At 29.5% G+C, this 15,829-nt stretch overlaps 1 protein-coding gene across 1 annotated transcript in view; it reads right to left on the reverse strand.

Annotated features, from left to right (window-relative positions):
- Positions 1-13,974, reverse strand: part of LOC142324842 (uncharacterized) — a 53,208-nt gene extending 39,234 nt beyond the window's left edge. Inside the window, exon 1 of the mRNA XM_075365880.1 lies at positions 13,712-13,974. The gene's annotated coding sequence lies outside the window, so the exon portion shown is untranslated. The remainder of the gene's footprint in view (positions 1-13,711) is intronic.
- Positions 13,975-15,829: the final 1,855 nt, after the last annotated feature.

The following is a 15,829-nucleotide window of genomic DNA, read 5'->3' on the forward strand; positions in this document are numbered from 1 at the left end:
ACTGTTGTAACATCTAGTTGTGCACCTCCCCTATTGATTGCAATTAACTGGACCAGAAGTGTCCAAAAAGCCAAAAATTCAAAAAAATTAATTTTTAAGTGTTTCTTAACCGCAGTAATAAGCCATCACCCACCGGGTTTATCTAGTGGTGAACGTGTCTTCGCAAATCAGTTGATTTCGAAGTCGAGAATTCAAACTTCAAATCCTGTTAAAGGCAGTTTTATACAGATTTGAATACTAGATAGGGGATACCGGTGTTCTTTTGTGGATGTGTTTCAATTAACCACACATCTCAGAAATGGTCGACCAGAGACTGTAAAAGACTACACTTCACTTACACTCTTACGTATCATCCTCTGAAGTAATACCTGACGGTGAAGTTTCTTAGTTGGATATTTTTAAAAGCGTTTTTTTCTCAAGGGAACAGCGTTTTAGTAGTCTTAGCCGCATTTTAAGTAAAAACTTAATCTAAAATTAACTTTAAAATAATAATCTTTTAAACGTAATTTAGTAAAATTACACATTTAGTAAAAATGTTTCGTAGACATTGTTAAACTCAATATAATGTATAGAAAATTTTGATGGACAAAATTAAAACATTTTTTTTTTTAATGAAAGCATAAAAATATATTTTTGAGTTATTTTGTTTTTTTTTTTTTTTTTTGTTTTTTGAAGAACGGGACGGGGTTTTATAGTGATATACACGTCATTTTTATTTTTTTATTTTTTTTTGTTTCAAATAAAGGCCTTTCGTAGTCTTTTTATCAAATTGTTCTTGTTTTTACTTTAATAGTAATACATCTTATATATACATGTGTATTAATGTACAACAATAAAAAGATACATTAAAAATGTTGTAACGTCAATTATTTAAAAAATATTTCTTTAGTTTATAAATAAATATCCCTGAAATACACTGAAAAATGTGGGAATGGATTCCTTATATAAAATTGAGTATAAAAAAAATCCTATAAAAAAGAGCAACTTTTACTGTCTGTCTTTTGCGTTTTTTGTGGATATATTTTTTTTTCAAGAACTAAGGGAAATTTTATTATTAAATTCAGTATTACATAATTAAATCAGCATTCTCTAAGAAAAAAATATATATGGATGTATTCTGTATCAAAATTTCAAAATGGCTGTCATGTTAATTATTTAATCAATCAATATCTTGGTAACTGTTGGTTTTTTTTCACTTAGTATAGAATGATACTATGATTTACTTAATAAATAACCGAATAATATAGAAAACTGTTAAATAAATCGTGAATAAATATGCAAGTTAAAAACGGATAAATTAATTCTATGTAAAGAAATAGTTGTTTTCATTTCTTCCTTTAAGAAATAAAAATAATACAGAGTATATTTTATTTTAATATATATATATATATATATAAATGTATGTATATATACCTATAAAGCAATTTGTCCTGACCGACTGATTCATCAACGTCCCGTAAGAACTACTAAAGATAAATTTTTGAAAATTTGTATGTTCTTACGGTGTAAGTACACACTAAGAAAGGATTTTTTGAAATTCCTAGTTTAAAGGGTTAAAAATAGCATTGAAATTTACCTTTATTTTAATTTCTCAGTAACAGATGAAGATATCAACTTGAGTTTTAGTGTGTAATCTTCATGTAAGTATCTAAAAACCTAATTTTAGATTTTTTGAAATATCGAATTTAAAGGGTTAAAATGGGATAACATTATTTTACTATTTTTTGAATTTATCTGTAACAAATGAAGATATCAATTTGATTTTTGATTATGTAGTCTTCATATAAATATCTAAAACTCATTTTCTACATTTTTTAAATTCGACCTTGCAAGAAGTGAAGAAAGGCAAAAAAAATTCCAAATTATGATTGCAAACTTTCCCCATTTCGGATTAAACTAAACGAAATATTCACTTGATTTGGGCTTGCAAATACTCTTTATATAAATACCTGAAAACTATTTTCTTTTTTTGAATTTTAATATTTTAAGGGTAAAAAACATAAATTGATGTTTTTTACATTTTAGCCGTTCTGTGCTACCACTATTGAATCAATCTTTATGAGATTGTTACGGTAATTTACGTTTATAATTCTAATTACATATTTCGCGAGCGAAGCCGCGATGAAAAATCTAAAAACCAATCAGTATCCTCCACTGACCAAACTGTTGCTCTAAGAAATTACGATACACAGAAATTGAACAGCCTTTAATTTCTTTTTTCCTGTTTAACCTCCGGGATCACCGTTAGGTATTGCATCAGAGAATGAGATGAACGATTTTGTAGCGTGTGTGAAAATGCCATGCCTGACCGGGATTCGAATCCGGGACCTCCGGATGTAAGGCGAGACATTACCACTCGCACCACTGAGGCCAGCAATTAATTTTTATTTATCATTATTATTCTCACAACATGGATTTAATGAAAAAGGTGGGATCCAGGGGGGAGAGCACCCTGGTTAAACATTTTTAAGCTTCCCCTGACCACGACAGGAAACGGAGCGAAACTATAGGAAGGAAACTATATAGCGAGGGAGAAACCGCGAAAGGGATGCTAATATATTTATAAAGATGTAAGGAGCTTGAAATTTTTGATTGTTTTCCTAAAATTTAAGAAAGTTAATTTATTAACATTGTAATGACAGGTAATTTTTATAAACAAATAAATGCATTACTCTCACTACTATAAATATATGTTTAAAAAATTATTTATTTTTACTCGTATAATTCTGATCCTGAATGACGAATATTAATGACATTTTGTTGATTAATAACAGTCCCCCCCATTTCTAAAAAACAGCCAAATTTGATTTTTACAGTACTTAAATCTTTTTATAATATAAATTTAACGATAAAAAAACAGAGGGTAATAGAAAATTAATATTAAGAAAGAAAAGCCTAATTAATATTTATAAAAATATAACAAGATAAAATGTAAACAAGAGAGTTATTCAATTTTAGTCATCATCATACGTCATCAAAATAAATAATTTAGTAAGCCTTGTTCATACATAGATAGTGTTGTATAAAAATTATCTTCTAATATAGAAACCAAAATTTTCACTGTTTACTTCATTTGAAGACTTGCAAGAAAATTATACGCTAATCCCTCCAGCTTTTTCCTTCATGAACTTTTAATAATATGAGAAATACCATAGTTCACCTACCGATACAACCCAATAAATCTCGTGTAGGGCTGCTACCGAATTATTTCAAAACCTTCAGGATTTGTTAGGTTACGCCCCTAGATAAATCTCCGTCCACGAGGCTTCATAGCTCTGTCTACCCCGAAAAGAAAACATATAGGATTAGGTTAAGAACAGGTAGAATGGATATATAGTTTCTCCCGGAACAAGAAGGCTGGAAAACGTATAAATTCACATTAAGACAGGATCGACAAATCCGTGAAGAAGGTTTTTTTCTTAACTAGGATCGTTAAGGAGTATCTACCCATTTTCACGAGAAAATCAAGTATATGTTACAATTAAATCTACCAAATAGAACACGGCAACCTACGAACAGTCATCTACGTACAATACCGAATCACATGATTTATATTTTTGCTGGTATCTAATTTTAAGTGTACATTGAAAATACTATCTATCACTGATGTTGCTTTTGAAAATTGGCTAAACCATTTTGTTAAAACTACCTTCATCAGAAAAAAAGTCAGTGATTTGATAAACGCAAGATTTCCAGTTTTCTGATAAAACAAACTACAACTAACTAGTACTGGAATGTCCAATATTAGTATCCGGAAGATCCAATTTCCTTCACTCACACTATCAATGAAATATTCTCCAAATACTCATTCGAATTACTTGTAAAACTGATGCCAGTTTTTGTTTACTGACTCTAAGATCTTATACAAAGCATTCATTTTGTGTGCAAGAATTCGTATGCCCGATTACAAAACTCATAATTTATACTTTTCTTAATGATGATGACTACAAAATTATAAGGAAAACAACTCGATTCTGGCTAGGAATCGAATTCATCAGTACCCATCCAACATTGATACTGTTTTCTGAATCAATAATTTGTTTAATTTCCATTTGCTTTCTTTGATTACATAAATGAGTTTAATAAAAAAAATAATAAAACCATAAAATTGTTGTGATTTGGTTTTTATCTGTTTTAATAACTTTTTACAAGATATGTGCAGCTTTGCAATAATACACCATTAAAATGTTACTAGCATTAGTATCTGTCTTCGTCTAAGTAGTAACTATCTAAGTCATATCTGGCTGCTCGAGAAAGAAAGAAATTTAACATAACTGATGTCATGTAACTTCGTTGTATGTGTGAAAAGTAAATACAGATTGTTTTTTAATTTCTCGTCTAGATAGCGCTATAGCTCTTAAAGGGAAAGTATTGCAGTCGATCAAATTAGGACATACGCGATTTTCACCGGATCTTGATGTTTTGTCACCTAAGGAACCCAAAAAACCGGATGGAAATTTTCCGGATGTTAATGTTCGAATGTACGTGTGTGTTCGGTGTTGGCTTCTAAATCACCTTACATCTCTAGAACTACTGAACCGATTTTGACTAAACTTGGTCAGATTACTTCTATATATTGATGCTAATAAATTTTTAACATAAAAGGTGAAGGGGGTGAGGCTATAGAGCAATGTTACCATCAGTATCTCGAGATTTCGCCTAACTAAGGTCATAGTTTTCTTAAGCACATTTGTTAAAAATTAAAAAATAGCAATATTTGCACAAACAAATTTTGTAAAATTGCACCCCACAAAATAAAAAATGCTCAAACTACTGCTATGTTGTGATGTCACAGATGAGCGGTAGAATTAAATAAATGAATAAATAATATTTAAAGTGTAAAAAAATAACTCGATCTGGCTGGATCTCGAACTCGATCGCCCGGTTACTCGGTAATTGGTGCGTTAAGCCTCCCGGTTACACCAGTTGCCGACCGTACAAGAAAAATTTGTTCCATGTAAGTTGTGAAATTAAATTATTTAGTACTGACCGTCACGGCTAGTACTGTCACACCCGCGCGAATTAAATACCGTATGCGCGCACGCTTTAGTTAGAATCATTCGTTTAAATAAATGAAAAAATATATTTAAATAAAATGATAAATATTTTAAACTAAGTTGTATGTGTAAACCGTGTATCAGAAACAATTGTGCATTCCGGGAAAGTCCTACAATTGGACAGTCAGTTTTTTTTATAAATTATATTATAATACTAAATACGATTTTGATAACAGCTGTAAAAGTAATATTTGTTTCTTTTGGAGTAAACGAAAACTAGTAAAATATTATTTATTTATATAAAATTATTTCTTCGTTTTTGAATTTAAACGTTTAATCTCTTTAACGACCTTTGCCAAAAATTTCTTTATTTGAAATCATACTTGAAAAAAAATAATTTAATTCACAATACAATATTTAAATTTTAACTAATTAAAATTATCGAAGTAAATTTATACAATAATAGTAATAATTAACATGCATATTTTTCACAGAGAATATTATTTTAAACGCAAACACCGAATTTTATTAAAACATTTCAAATCTGTATAAAGTATGACGTTTAAAGTATGACACACCTACATATTTATAGGTACTTTATATAATTAGAAGGTACTAAATGTTTAATTATATACTTACATTTTATTTTCTATCAAATATTTAACTATTCCGCTGACCTTCCAGGCGACAAGGCAGAAACATGCCAAGACATGTCAGTCATGGCATTATTTTAGCGCTTGCTACAGAATTTATCTTATTGTAAAAAGGAGTATGTTAACTTTAATGAGAGGTAGGCAATCTGTAGCTACCAGAGAAATAGTAATTAAGCTTACATTTATCACAATAATAATGCCGATCTCCGTGGCTAAGTGGTAGCTTCTCGGCCTTTCATCCGGAGGTCCGGGGTCGAATCCCGGTCAAGCATGGCATTTTTCATACGCTACAAAATTCATTTTTCATATCCACGCACAAGCTTCAAGCTTACGTAGCGATATCATCAAGCAAATATAAAAAGAAATTACTTTCTGCTTTTAAAAGCGAGTTGTATTCATTTCTTTTTATTCTCTTCTCCTCTACCCAATTTTGTTTTCTTCAGAAAAACCAGTCTTACTTTAGTTTAAATGTAATACGTTTCCATAAAATAAACCTTTTATTTCTGATCGCAGTATAATAAATATTATTCAGTTTACATCAAGAATGGGTAGATATGCTACATCAGGATAAAATATAACAGCCCCAAACCTTACTTGAATGGATTAAAGGAAACCATGGAAAAACCTTGATTAGAGAAGCATCACAAAACCCACAATTAATTATAATATAAAAAATTAAAGAATATAAAAGATGAAGATACTAAATATTAAAAAAAATAAACCACATTAAGAAAATGTCAAAAAATTTCATATTTATGTACATTTTGAAAGAGATGCAGAAAATTCAATTTTTTTTTTTTTAACATTCCAATTAGTATTATTTAAAAATTCAGCGAAAATTCGAAAGAAAATGAATTTTTCCATAAAAGAAACTCTTTTAATAGTATTTTAAATAAAATAAGTATTTAACTAGTGTTTTAAATAAATTAATAGAAAGATTTTTTAAATGGTTCGGTAATTTAAAATGACAACGGAAGCATAATAAGGCCCTTTCTCCTAAGCCAAAGTATAGTGATGAATTACACGAAAATAGTTCTATTGTCTGGTTTGATAAAGGTGGATATTCATATTTTTAAATAATAATTGACTATTGTTTTTAAAAAAAAATTGCACATTCATGAAATAAGTTTACACTTACAATTTTCTAAAAATGGTTTCAGATGATTCTTAGTTATGGGCACCACACACGCAATGATCTCACAACTTGTTTTGTATTTTAAAAATGCGTCTTGACGTTTTTAAGGGAGTCCCAAAAAAATATATATTTCAAGCGGGAATGTAAGAAAGCCTAACAAAATATTTAATAACGATGATAAACTTAGCGTTTAAGGTGTTAAAAAGCAAATATTAATAATTTTTTATATTTTTTTGTCACTAATAAGCTATAGACTTGGTACAGTTGCCACCTTAAACGCATTAATTACTTTTCAGAGTAATACAGCATAACTAATACAGCGAGTTCGGAAAGCTGCTGTGCACAAGTATTATGGAAGTGTAATGACAAAACTTTTTTAATTATTACTTTGAATTATTATTCCATTATTTTATAGAAACGGATATTATAATAACTAGAATAGTTTATAAAAGGTGTTAACCTCCCCCAACATCAATATAACACTGCACACATTTCAATTTGTTTTCAAACACTTTAACCAACTGATGTATTGGAATGTATCGTACGCAGTGACGGCTCACGTATAGGCACTGTGGAACTGTAGCACCCCTACTTCTACTATCGATAGCATTTAATATAATGAATCCTTTTTTTCTTTAATTCTTTCTTTATACTTGTACAATATATAATCCTTAAGCTTAATGTCAATATCCATCCCCCAGTTTATGTAAACTGTGCTGGTGGAAGGTAGTTTTTCTTTTTTTATTCCGCGTGTGATGGAACGTTCCTTGTTAATTCCCTTTTCTAGTTTAGTCGGTGGAAGGAATATGAAAGTGGTTTAGTTGTTTTTTCAGTAGTGATCACAAGATGGTGGAAAGCAATGGCTCTTTGATCGCCAAATCTGCCCAAAAACACGCTGGAAAGGCGAAAGAGAAGGTAATTAGTAAAAACGAATTATATATTTGTTTTTGTCTATATAGAAATTTAAATTAAACACCATTGGACTGCAGTGTTTTTAAGCGGAAATTTTATTAAGTTATTATCTAATAATTCTAAAAAATATTATCTGTATTGACATTTTATTATTTATTCGGTTAAACCGAATACGGTTTTTAAGCACATTGTGCTTAAAAACCGTGTACCGTATTCTTGAATGTGAGATAAAGGGTAGAGTTAGATTATTATCCTGCTTCCAGATATTCTATTTGATTCATTTTTTTCGGTTCTTTTATTTTACAGGTAACTTAAACCATGGCCTTGAAAAGTCCCAGAAAAAACTTTCTGGAGCAGCAGCCCCATTAATTTTAGCTACGAACCGCCGCTGATCGTACGTATGCCGTTATTGAGGTTTTTAATTGGTCAATCGTGCGTTGTCTGTTTCGATACACTGTTTTTTTCGCTGCCACCATTGAAAGTAATCTGTGATAGTCGGATCGGGTGATCGTACAGGTCACAAACCCTTCGAAATGATTCGTCTACCAAAGACACTTCGTAAAAAGTCATTAACCTGTTAGCTGTGTGCGCTGTGGTGCCATTTTGTTGGAACCAACCGTGATTGATTTCCACTTTTGTTAATTGAATAATGAAGTTTGCTAGAACAGCACAATAACGATCACTATTAATTGTATTTTCGAAAAGACTGGACCCACAATGCGTGTTCTACTTACACCGACCCAGACTCCAATTTTCGCTTCGTGTAAAGATTGTTCGTGTTAATTCATGGACGTTAGTTTTCGACCACAGTCGTGTATTTTGCCAATTAATATACCCTTCCAGATGAAGTCATGCTTCATCTGTAAAAAAAGTAATGTAGAGGATACCTACGAAATTTTGTTCAATAAAACGTTTAAACCATTATGCCAATTATCTAGTCTTTTGGCATGATCTGTAGGTTTCAGTTTTTGAACACACATTACTTTGTAGGAGAAAAGTTTCAGTTCTTTTCTTACACCTTTATGTGAAGTAGCAAGTCCGATATCTTGCTCTTATAACGAATCCACAGGGCAACCAACCTAACACCGAAAGAATAGAATACACCACAGAAAGCAAACTGCAAAGCGACTTTCCAAACGCACTATAATTGAATCAGCCGATGTGGGTTATCAGAGCAGATATCACACGGTTTCCTTATATTACGAAGTTGGTTAGGCAAAATTAGGGCAAGATAATATTCCCTCAGATAAACGGTACAGCCAACCGATTCTGTAAATGACGTAGAAGTGGAAGCCAATCATAGTATCCCATATTGATGTCATTATGGTTATTTTTCGCCAATTACTTATCAGTTAAATTCCGTGAGTTAGTTCTCCCCCTCATAAAACAAAAAAACAAAATATTTATGTCGAATGGTTAATGGATTATTTGTCAAAAAAACTTTTGTTCGTGTTTTGATTGTTCCTTGAAATAAATAATAAAAATGCTGATTAATGCTAACATCTCAGGCGAAAGAAAGTATTTGGGCTTTTCTCTGGAACCACTACAAATACTACGATAAAAGCAGTAGTGAGAAAAAAAATGGCCAGTTATGAATTAAATCCATTAGTTAATTGTAATCACAGCGATACTTGTTTTGGAATTAACGATAAAAAAATGTTTTAGAATTTCGAAAAAGATTTCTATAAACTTTTCTGGAAAACAAAAGTAGTAGTAATTTTTTTGTATAATTATAAAACAGTAAAAATTTAGTATTGATTGTAACATTTAAAAATTTTAAAATCGTGAAATTAGCCCTTTCGTTGTTTTCCTTATTATTTTTACTTCCTTGTACGAAGTAAAGGAAGTATTGTGATCGCGAAAAATGTCGGTTTCCGGGTTTCAACAGAAATATCCATTTTCATCATCCCTGAATCAATTTTGACTAGTTTCAGCGTGACGTCTGTACGTACGCGTGTATCTCGCATAACTCAAAAACGATTAGCCGTAGGATGTTGAAATTTTTGATTTAGGACTGTTGTAACATCTGGTTGTGCACCTCCCCTTTTGATTGCGATTGACTGAACCAAAAGTATCCAAAAAACAACAATAAATATTGGATTTTTTTTTTTTTTAACTGCAGTAATAAGCCCTCATTGAGAGCTTTTAACGAAATATCATAAGTGGTACTTATTTTCATCGGTTCAATAGTTATAGCCAAATAAAACTTTAATTAATGAAATATTTCGATCTTACAAGGGGAAGGCACATCGGTTTGAATAAGACTTCATCTTCTTTTCTATTTTTACCTTTTTGGTTTTTTATTTAAATATATTGGTTTATTAATAATTATTAACCTCTGATTGTAAAAAAGGTTTTACGATAAATTCAATAAGAATAAAAAAAAAATGAAAAATATCAGAATTATTAATGAAATTAAATTTTATGTAGCCCACTTTTCATTTTACGAAAATGTGTATACGGTACGTAATTTAATAGGCGTACAAGGAAGTCATGTAGTGTCCACATCAGATTTTTTTGAAAAGAATTACAGCTTTACGGAAGTCACAACTTATTACAAAAACAGAAAGGAAAGGAAATTATAGCATACTGATCGACTTAGAGGGCAAAAACATTACTGTATTTCGATTTACCCTATTGTATATTATTTATTTTAAACGCCTCCGAGATTTATAAATAACCAGCTCAAACATGGTTTCACTCGCATTGACCCTCACTTTAAATCAAATATTGTTATGAATTCTTAAAAGTTTTCTCGTTAAACTGGACTGAGTTAAAGCCTTCCTTAATACGCTCAATAAGAATAATCAAATCACATTAAAATAACAAATTTGAATATGTTTGCACAGTTAGAAAGCCAAGTAACAACTGACATAACTCGCATAAAAAAAATTTGAAATGTCTGAATCAATTTGCCGACAAGAAAATTATGATTTGAAATTTTTCCGCGTTTTAACGATAAATTTAATTCGGGTAATATTTTATTAAACTATTCCATACGCCAGACGACTATTTCAGAGCCAACCAGTAGTTTTTTTTTTTTATTTAAAGTAAATCCTGCTCTCTAAATCTTTGACCCAGAGAATTTGATGGGTTCAAAATGTAAGAATCAACAATTTTTGTCATAGTTATACAAAAAAATTTTGTTATTTTGTTTCTCCTTTTTTGGGACCCCAGGGCATATTTTCAAAGTGTTTAATGGCATTAAACCCATCCGAGGTCTAGATAGAATCACATTTGGAAGTTTCATCAAATTCGGTTCGGCAGTTCAGAAGTAATGTTCTTAGACTCAAGTTCATTATTTTTCTTTAATATAAATTAACCTTATAAATAATTAGTTCGAATAATTATTCATAAGTAAGTTAAATACTCGTAATTAAGTTAAGCCTAATTATACTAATCAGCCTTGCTGTTGTATTTTTGTATTATTACACTAAGAAACTTGACTGGCGTTTGCAAAAAGACAATAATACTTCAAAATTAAAAACAAAAAATTATTTTGTATTTATTTAAGCAACACCAAAAAATTATTTCTGAAAAAATGATTCTAAAAATTAATTATTATAATTTCTACTTGTACTATTTCATCGAAGATACTTACAAATATTTTCCTTATAAAAGTAAAATTCAAACAAAAGTAAACAAATATAAAATATTTGTATTTACGGAAACTTTGTTATACTTTCGAAATAACATCTATATTAGATGATAGAATCTTTACCTTTACTTACCGAAGCAAGCAAAATCTACACAAAACTATTCAACGCAAGACAACTACCTAATTCAGTAGGAAATATTTTAAACAAGGAGAATGGTGTAAAGAAAAAAATTAATTTGATCAGAATAAGATTAAATAATGACTTTCTTCTATAAACTAACTATCGTATTACTTTATATATCGGTTATTATTTTCCAAGATTCTATCATAGTTTTACGCTTACAAAGTTATTATTAAATTACGAAATAAAATTACTATTAAAAAAAAATTTTTTAAATAAGTAACTTATGCCTTCTGATGCTAATGCATTGAAACTGAAAAAAAATTTCTAAGCGATAACCATGTAATTAATTACAATTGGCCATCAGACGGTAGTTACAATTACAAATAGATTAAACAGATTTTTATTAACCGTCAATATTTTTTTATAAAATTATTCATATTAATTAAATAATTTAAAAAAAATTTCTATAAATTTTGATACTCTTGTGTTATTTTTTTCAGATGTTAACTACCTATTTAGGGTGGATCTCAATTTTTCTTAGATCGCTACGGTAAGTTATCTCATGAATTTCACTTGGTAACCAATTATCTAATAGTCTACAGTCTGTACTGTTTATAGACTTTAACAGAGAAACTTTAGATCATTATTCTTCCAAATTTCATACTTGCTGAGAGATTCATAATCTTTATTTTCCATAATGGAAACATTTTTTAAAAAAATTACAGTTTATACAGAAAAAGCTTATACATAATCTTAAATAATTAAAATAACATATATATATATATATATATATATATTATTTATTAAAATTTTATCAGATAACGTAAAAACAGTTAAAAATATCAAGTAAACTAGTAAATATAACTAATAAATATAAAATAATTATATAAATGTTCAACGGTAATGAAGAAGATCCATTTAAATAAATAAATATTAAAAACGTTTAATCATTATTTTTTTAAAAAGAAACGTACATATTTTTATTTTATTTAACTCTATCTAGCCTAAAAGATTAACTCGATAGGGAAATGGGCATCAGTGGATTTCTTCAAAACAAACATAATTCATAAGTTTTTTTTTCTGTGAAGGCCTACGTAGATAGTAATTAACAATTTATTCTTCTTTATTTTTTTCTATTATTTTGTTTAATTTATAAAGTTTAATTTAATTTAATTTTGCGAACTTTATAAAATTTATTTTGTGTAGTAATCTGTTTTATAAATGATTCATAAATGATGGATGCTAGTGCCCTAATTTTAAATATAGACGACTATTTCAGAACAATTAAACAAAAAGCTTATATTAAATAATTATTAATTAATGACGGCCTTAGATTATTATATGAAAAAAAACTATCGTAAATTATTTTTTAAACTATAAACATTTTTTGCATAGATAATCATAAAAATAAATAATCTATTTAACCATTTTAAGAAGTTCCGCTTCTTAAAAAAAAATGACATAATATATCATATAAACTGCCTACAAAAACATCCCGGAATGTCTAATATATGACAAGAAGTAATATATATCATTGACATTGCAGTTACAATAAATTTTTACAGAATATAAATCATAATACTGAATACTCATCGAATCATTCTGTACTCTTACACATTTCCACACTCTGCATTATTTTAACTATTACAAGCAGACAGATAACAGTACTAGACATGAACATAGAAAACATGATTTTTTTTTTTTTTTGTTAAATTATACTGGTTGGATTACATAATACCATGATGGTTCTCATCGGCAACACAGCATTAATTCATTTTAATCGATTCAGTAATGTTCTAGAATATATTTTTCTGTGTTCTAAATTTAACAAATTTTTTATAGTTTATAATATTTTATACATTAAAAATTATTTTTTTAAGGTACATTATCAAATATAGATTGTATTGTTATAATTTTATAATAAACGTTATATAGATTATATGTTTTATGTTTTACCTTAATAAATTTGAAGTAATTTTCTACAGTTACTTCAGACGTATAATTTTATAAATAAGACTACAGGATAATGAATACAATCTATTTAAGATACAATAATAAAATTATTGTTATTGTACTTAATAAACTATTAGGTAGCTACAATAACGAAAAATAAATTAAGATTACAGTTACGCTGCATTATGCCACATCTTTTACGTAATCTGTATAAAATATTATTTGTTTTTGAATAAAGAACCTCTTAGTTTATTAACTATTAAACGTGATAATTAGATATTATTATTAAGCGATGAAAATTGTTTTGATAATAATAATAATAATAATAAAAAATTTTACCTTGATGATATATATTTTTCGTACTAGCCGAGCTTCTTCAGGTCGTTGACTTTTAAGTGAAAACTAATACCTCTAATTGGATGAAGTAAATGATAAACGGTGAAACTTTATCGGAAAAACGGCGTGCTCGAACGAAAAGAACGGACGTTGACGTCAGTCAATGCGTATGTAATGTGCGTGCGTACATATGTGCGTGCATGTGCGTACGTGCTCTAACCGGCAGAGTCCTACCTTATCTGACCCGCGGATCTATAGTGAGCGGAACGACGCCGTTCTGTCGCTGCTAGCCGCGCCCCTTTGCATCTTATTGGTGAACAGTTAAACCAATCCCGTCTGCGTTAGTGCTAAACAGATTGTGAAAGAATGAGAAAGGTTGAACTCAGAGAGAGACGGGGATAATAAAACTTTTTATTTCCAGTGTTACTATTAATATTATGCTCTCCTGTTGTTTAATTATCACCACTACCACCACCATCATCATTATCATTTATTATTATTAACTGAACGAAGTAAAATTTACGTTTCAACTGTGGTGTTTGATATTTTAGCTTTGTTTGTTTATCTGACAACAATCTCGGTAACCCGATGAAATTTTGTTGGACTATCCCCTTCCATCTACGAGGAAAACGTAGTATAAATTTTTATTGTTTACTATAGACATATGTATATATATATATATATATATACACACACACACACACACACACACACACACACACACACACACACACACACACACACACACACACACACAAAGGTAACATTTTTAAGTAAAAAATTAAAATACTGTGAGATGACATTTAATAATTTTTTCGAATCCGAACATAGGTAGTGGAATACATAGAAACAATAAAATTCATAGTGACACTGAATGTTCTCAAAATTTATTTTTCAGCAACAAATTATTTTTGTGGTATAATATTGCTAAATGTTGGTTAAGTAGCGGGGAGTGGATCTACAAATGGGCCTGTCTTCGTATAAAAATCCCATATTCAATTGTCGTTTAGGGCTTTCGATTGTAAAAAATATCCACAATTTGTTATGAGGCTCAAAAAGAACATATGAATATATATATATATATATATATATATAGTAGACAAAGACAAACAAATAAGTAATATTTATATCCATACAAGCTTATGGAGATAAATAGAAAGAGGCTAGATTCCTCAACAAGGGATAGAAAAACGCTCATCAAATATCTGATATTGAACCAGCTTAAGTGTCACTTAGATCCCCCCAACACATGTAACCTACCGGGATGGTCTAGTGGTAGTTCATTATCGCAAATCAGCTGATTTCGAAGTCGAGAGTTCTAAGGTTCAAATCCTAGTAAAGGCAGTTTCTTTTATACGGATTTGAATATTAGATCGTGGATACCTGTTTTTGTTGGTTGGGTTTCAATTAACCACACATCTCAGGAATGGTCGTTCTGACACTGTACAAGGCTATACACTTCATTTACATTCATAAACTCTTTCATCATCTAAAGTAATACCTTACGGTAGTTCCGGAGGCTAAACAGAAAACGAAAGTCCAGCACATGTAGGCGTTTCAGTCTAGAAACGCTTTTGTCTAAGAGATTAACTGCTAGAAAGTTCACATGATTATCTAACCTCTGTCTATAATTTTAACCGAACCGTTTGAACTCTGTGAATATAAGTTAATTATATGTAGTTGTGAATCTCTTCACGCGTAGCAAATCACGGCGCCTCTGCAATGGATCTCGCCAAACTCATTCTGGAAACGTTGTATAATCTCAATGTTACTCTTTCTCGTCGTACCCCACAGTTCTATGCCATACATGCGTGAAATAGAAATTTTTTAGCTTATTAAAAATGTCATTTCTGACCGAGATTCGAAACGGCGACTTCCAGATTAAAGGAACGTTACCACTCTACACCGATGTTCGGTGATTACAAAATAGTATTAAACAGTTCAAAACTTATTAAAAAAATAATAATAATTTTACAAATTGAATTCATTTTCTTTTTACAAATTTTTTAAAATTTGTTTGACAAATCCAAAATATAGTATTTTTAAATTGTTATTTGAAAATGATATACTAATATTAACAAAGCTCAATTATATCTTAAAATTATATCTTTTATACATTTT

Source organism: Lycorma delicatula, chromosome 5, assembly GCF_047948215.1.
Source record: "Lycorma delicatula isolate Av1 chromosome 5, ASM4794821v1, whole genome shotgun sequence".
NCBI lineage: Eukaryota > Metazoa > Arthropoda > Insecta > Hemiptera > Fulgoridae > Lycorma > Lycorma delicatula.